This window comes from Camellia sinensis, chromosome 4, assembly GCF_055761805.1.
Source record: "Camellia sinensis isolate YWXY chromosome 4, ASM5576180v1, whole genome shotgun sequence".
NCBI lineage: Eukaryota > Viridiplantae > Streptophyta > Magnoliopsida > Ericales > Theaceae > Camellia > Camellia sinensis.
Genome location: NC_138964.1, coordinates 225452038 through 225458646, shown reverse-complemented (window position 1 = coordinate 225458646; position 6609 = coordinate 225452038). Strand labels below are relative to the sequence as shown.

General features: G+C 32.9%; 1 pseudogene; it reads left to right on the top strand.

Annotated features, from left to right (window-relative positions):
- Positions 1–6246: 6246 nt before the first annotated feature.
- LOC145789973 (18S ribosomal RNA) overlaps positions 6247–6609 on the top strand; it is a 1784-nt pseudogene continuing 1421 nt past the window's right edge.

Sequence of the window (6609 nt, the reverse complement as noted above, 5' to 3'; positions counted from 1 at the left end):
ACCTAAGCTCATGTTCTTCAAGGTCTAAAATCACCCAAGACATGGGTTCAAATCGAAACTTAATTAAAAGTAACTTTAAGATAAAACAGAATTTTAAATAAGCTTTCCTAATTTATTTGCTAACTGTGAAAATTACAAAATCCACTCCACGCTATTCGAAAAATTTCAAAACCCTCCAGATATCAACTAATATATCATAAGTTTCAAACTCAAATGGTTTCACTTGATTTGTTTATCAAAATAATTATTTACAATTAATTATATCCAAGTAGGTTGTTTTCTGCAGCACTTCAAAGAAATTAATGGTTCTCTTACTATACACAATCAATCAACGTAAGACCAAAAATGTAAGAAACTAGACTCATAATCGGTTCTAATGACGCTAATTTGATAATTTTTGGATTTATACCCAATGAGAATGACACTTCCAAATTTATTGTTTTACACCAGTTTTCTGGACAAATTTGAACTCATCAATTTATATGGATTTTGACTCCAAAAAATTATAAGAAAATTCTGGTATGCAATTCAATATGTAATTAATCTACTGTAAAAATTTCAGTTCAAAATTCATTCGTTTGATAAGATTTCTTAATTTTTAAAATTTATAATTTTAGGATCAAGAATTTCCATCCACCATTGTAACCCAAAATTTCCCATCACCAACCCTTAGCTTCACACCACCGTCCATCATCCATATAAAACAATGACTTCAGCAACTTAATGATTACCATGGTCTTAATTAAAGAAAACAACACACATGCTTATATATAAAAATATTTACCAATACAACAACTCATTTTTCCTTCTTTAATTTCCTTCACAAAAGACACCCTCCTCTCTCTTTTCTCTATATCTTACGGCTACTGCTAGGGTAGTTTAGAAAAGAATTGATATCTAACCATTAGGGTTTTATCGTCCTATAATAAATTTTTAAAATGACCCCTTACTAACTATTTTATTATTATTATTGTTACTATTATTAAGATTATTATCAATAGTCTTTAAAATTGTGGACTTCCATAAAAAATTTATTTATAGTTTAAAATTAATTAAAAGATTGTTCAGTAATATTTAATTTGTACCTTAAGATTTACAAGTAAAATATTTGAGGTTTGTAAAATAATTATTATTTAATTATTTTATTTTATTTTTATATTTGGGTTCTCACATACTTTATGCCTTAGAATTTTAGTCCGCCATTTCTTAATATCTATGGAGTAATGTCATATGATTAAAGTGTTGATAACGGAGGAGATTGTTTTAAGGTAATTCGGGTGATATACAATATACTCTCTCTAAATCTCTTTGCAAAGTTTTCATTATAATTACTTCCAATTTGACCATTGTTGGTTATATTGATCATTTGATAAATTATGTGAAATTATTCTTTATTGATATGTTTGATTATTCAGGTCATTTGATAAATTTCCTGTAAATTTATTCTGTGTTGACAATGTTGCTTTGTCTGACTAAGAGACGTGGAAATGCTTCCGTACATGGATCAAGTGGATCCTATCAATAGTTTGCACAAATATGTTCAGATAAACCGTTGTGCTTGGGTGAGGTGAGTGAGGCCGTTCACTAGTCATGAATTGAGTAGGATTGGATATTTGATCCTAGACAAGTTATCATATGTTTAGTTGAAGTGTTTATGCAATTTGGTAAATTGCTTGATTATCGAATCGATTTGCTTGTGCAACGTTGTAATTTATTGGATCCCTATTAATTTATTCTCTATCCAAAACATTATTATTCCTGTCGTATTGTATACTTTCTGAATTAATTTATTTTTCAAGTGCGGAATAATTTAGTGGCGATTGAAGTTTAAGCATTTAAAGGATTAATTTAGTTAAATATTCAGGGCCCACCATTGTGATAAATATTTTTTGAGACAATTGTATAAATTATATTTTAGAGATATTTGTGTAAATTATTTATGAACACGATTTGTATATGTGGAATTGTAAATTTGTGGTTGATATGATTCATTAAAGGTCTGGAAGTTGGGATGTTACAAATTAGGACTGGATTATTGGGTTATTAATATCCAATTAATTTGATTTTTTACATAGATGATATACTCGACAAACTTTTTAATATAAATAATTTGGATCTTCAAAATAAACCCTTAAAATACCCCTAAAGACCCTTACAATAGGGCTGCTTTGCCTTATGGCACAACAGCAACCTTCATTATTCCCTTATTTTGTAATAAATCATTTTTTTTTTAGTTATCCCATAGAATTGAGTTATGACATGTATAGTAATCAACTCTACAAATGTTATAACTTGCATGTGATATACCATAACATTACACAAATCCCATATATCAATTAGGGTTGTTTTGGGAATTTGATTAAAAGATGACTTTTTAATTTTTTTTTTGAAAAAATGTGTAAAAAAAATAGAGAGGTGATGTAACCAAAAATAGGTTAAAAGCTGACTTTTGACTTTTAACCAAATTCTCAAATTGAGCCTAAGTTGATCTCTTCTTTTTTTTAATTTTATTTTATAAAAATAAAGTCGTTTCATATATTATACAAATATTTGAATGGCTTAAATCATAGTAAATGATGAAATTAAATTGTAAAATTTACTCAATTTAAAATTCAATCAAATTATTTTACTTAAAACTTATACTGAAGAATATAAATTGAATTATAAATCATAAAATTATAATAATGTTTGTAACATATACAAACTTGGTGGTTTTTTACCAACCATTAATGACTAGGTTAAAAAATGGAAAAAAATCTACAACATACATACATATAAAATATACCATAGCTAAAAACTATTAAAATTGATCATTATTATTATTTTTTAAATATGATAAACTCTTTATATATATAAACTTTATATATATATGTACGGGGAGGAAATAATTCTCCTCGTATAATCCTGTTGACCAAGTCCACGCTCCTCCGTACGACGTCGCTTTGTTACCTGAAAACACAAACGTGAGCTAGTCGGCGGGTGTGTGCCGGAAACCTCTCCGATGCCTAAGTCAGCAAGCTTGTCAAATAGACAAAGTTTTATGCTTTCAGAAAGAATTATGTTCAATTACCTCCTCCAAGGTGATATTTGTGGGCTTTTATAAGTTTCCCGTGGCATAATCCTAGTAAGACTTGTATTTCTACTTGCAGAGTCCTCCTAAGATTCATACTCCTAAGGATAATGCTTATCCTTTTACACCCTCCCCCACTGCTTAAACCAAGTGGGATGGTTTTCTCCATGGCCGAACTACCATTTTGACCGAGGTAAAGTAGGCCGAACTATCCTTAGTTCAGCCCTTCCCTTTACTCTTCCTTATATCGGTTTCTCATCTGTTCAACCCATGGTGTTTGGACCGAACCAACGACTCTCGACCGGTATAACTCCCAAACCGGTATACCTCTAAGGTCGGCATAACTTCAAGGCCGGTCTAACTTCAAGTTGCTCCCAGACCGAAGTACATTTACAATCCTCCAACCGAAGTAACTTTATCATTTGTGAGCCGAAGTAATTTCATCTCCTTGGGCCGGAGTAACTTTGGCTCTCCAAGGCCGGAGTAACCCTGCTCTCCTGGGCCGGAGTATCCATTACGCCCTTTTTACTTAGTCCTTCGCGTTTTGGGCCTCAAAGCCCAACTCGCAGCTCGGCCCAATTTTTCCAAAAAATTACCCTCTCAATATATATATACATAATTGATGCATTGTTGATTTATTTATTTGGGTTGAGTGCTGAGTGGATGGACTTTGAATAGATAATCACAATCATTATACGCATTCACCCTTTAAAATATATGATATTTTTAACCTTTTACTCTTAAAGAAAATATTCTTGTACTTTGTTTTTATCATTAAAAAAAAACCATCATCATAATTTGAACAAAGTGAAAAGGCTCTCCCTTCACTCTGATTTTAGTGTCTCTTTTGTTTTCCGGATGATTAGTTTTTTTATTTTTGTTTTGTTCATCTCATATAAAAATTAGGTTTTGTTTGGTTGCGATCTCAAATCATGTTTCTGCACCTTGATTCAAGTATGGTGTTTGGTAAGAGTTTTGGAATCACGTTTCTAAAACTCTGCAGAGAGCTCTGTCTCAGCCGCGTTTTTTAGAATTTTTTTTTGAAAATTTTGTCTGACCGGTCGTCCGGCCGATCGTCCGGAATAGTGATTATTATTTTTTATATATATAGTTTTTTACAATTTATATGTTAATTTTAATATAATCGAAAAAAACATTTTCTGAAATTTTTAAAATTTTTTATGTACTTTAAAATAATTTTGAATTATATGCTTAGTTATGAGTTGTAAATTTTTGTATCAAATATCAAATGTCACATCAACAATTTCCCACTCAAATCAAAACTCTTTTCAAAATTATTTTTAAAACTCTTTACCGAATAAATTTTCTACACTTAAATCATAATTCCAAACCCCACAAGTTGAAAATACAACTCATACTCTCAAATCATAATTACAAAACTCTACCAAACGTAACCTTAGTTTTTTAAGATTGGATGGATTTAGAATAAATGCGAGTTTAAGATTAAGGCTCTTTTGAAAAGATAAAAAATAATAATAATAATTTATTGACTTATTAACTTATTTAAATTGTATCATAACTTTATTTTTTATATATATTTTTTCATAATAAATTCTCAAAATAGGCCTGAGTTGAAATTTATAGGTTTTTTAAAGTTTTCTAAGCATTCAAATGAAAGGAACTTTACCGATAAGAGTTCTTTTCGGATAGAGGAGACAAAGTCACAATAAATAGACAAAAAAAAAAAAAAAAAGAGATCTTTTGGTGAAAATGAAGAATTGTGTGTAACAGAGAGAGAGAGAGAGAGAGAGAGAGAGAGAGATTGATTGTTGATTGTTTGTGGGGGGATTGACTAGACTATTATATACAACAAAATTACAACTACGCGGCTCTGTTTGACTAACAACACCAAACAACACCACCATTTCATGTTTCAATTAGCATCCTTATGCTATGCATGTTTGCATCATTCATCTGTATTGCATGCACCGGGCTCGGCGCATCATACTAACTGCATTGTATTTCAATTCCTACTTGAACACGTGTATCAAGTATTGCATTTCACATGCCATCTTAGATAGCCGAGCCTATTTCTAATTGCATTTTGCATGTGTTACATTAGCCATCTTAACATAGCTAGGATCATGCATTGATTACTAACTAGCTATTGTTTTGGCTCGGAGTACTGGGTAAGCTTTTATGCTTTAGCATCTTGTATGAGTGTGAGTGTCAACATGACAACATGCTTGCCATGAGGCTAACTGCTTATATGATATAACTGCCTGAATGCTTGTGGGTGAAGGTTAGATTACTTGAATTAGAACAATTCATTGAAATGCGAGTTTTAAGCCCACTTGATTGTGGCAAAATCATGTTTTCAAAGCCTACTCGAGGGTGGCAAAATTCACGTCTTAGCCTACTTGCGAGTAGCACCTTCAAACCATTTTCAAACAAACAAACATGAGATGATTTGTTCCAACTTAGGCAATCTAGTCTATACTTTTGTGTTGTGCGCATCACATAGTAATTCTAGGCTAATAACCGGAATAAGAACGCATGTGTTTTCAAAAACAAGATATCATGTTAGTAAAGGCCGATCTTTGATCGGGCGAGCGAGGGTGCTCATTGCATGACCTTCCTTTCTCGTACCCAAGTTCCCGAGCTGAGGCAACTTTGGTGATGACGGACACGTGGCCTTAGGCACGAGTCAGGGTTTCCTAAATTCCCCAAAATAAAATATTTAGGTGGCGACTCTGTATCTGGAAAAGCAGTCCATGTTTGGCACTTCTTTACAAAAATCAGTTTTTCAAAACGATTTTCCAGATTTGGACTTTTTGATGATTTATCAATCTCACATTGCACATTGTGAGATCAGATTAAGAACCGTGACATTTGAGTCCGAACTGTAGCACAACATAAAGCCCTCGGGGCGCTTCTACATGTGCCTATATTCATCTCACCACCTTGTGGCGCTAGGTGAACCCCAAAGTATCTCCTATGTTCCATGCTGTCCTCAAGTTGTTGTGTCGATAGCATGGCCTGCGGCAGTTATACTTGTGCTCTGGGATTTTAGAGCCATGTCCGATTACACGTTGTCTTCGACCTTCGTTTCCTTGCTAAGCATTCGTTGCTTATTGTGGGCTACGGCCATACCTGTCTCTGACCGTACTGACTCTGTCGATTAGGCTTATACAGTGCCAGTGTCGTAAAAAGGAATACTGATTGATCCTACCAGTAGTCATATGCTTGTCTCAAAGATTAAGTCGTACATGTGTAAGTATGAACTAATTCAAACTGTGAAACTGGGAATGGCTCATTAAATCAGTTATAGTTTGTTTGATGGTATTTGCTACTCGGATAATCGCAGTAATTCTAGAGCTAATACGTGCAACAAACCCCAACTTCCGGAAGGGATGCATTTATTAGATAAAAGATCGACACGAGCTATGCTCATTGCTCTAATGATTCATGATAACTCGACGGATCGCACGACCTTTGTGTCGGCGACGCATCATTCAAATTTCTGCCCTATCAACTTTCAATAGTAGGATAGTTGCCTACTATGGTTGTGACGGGTG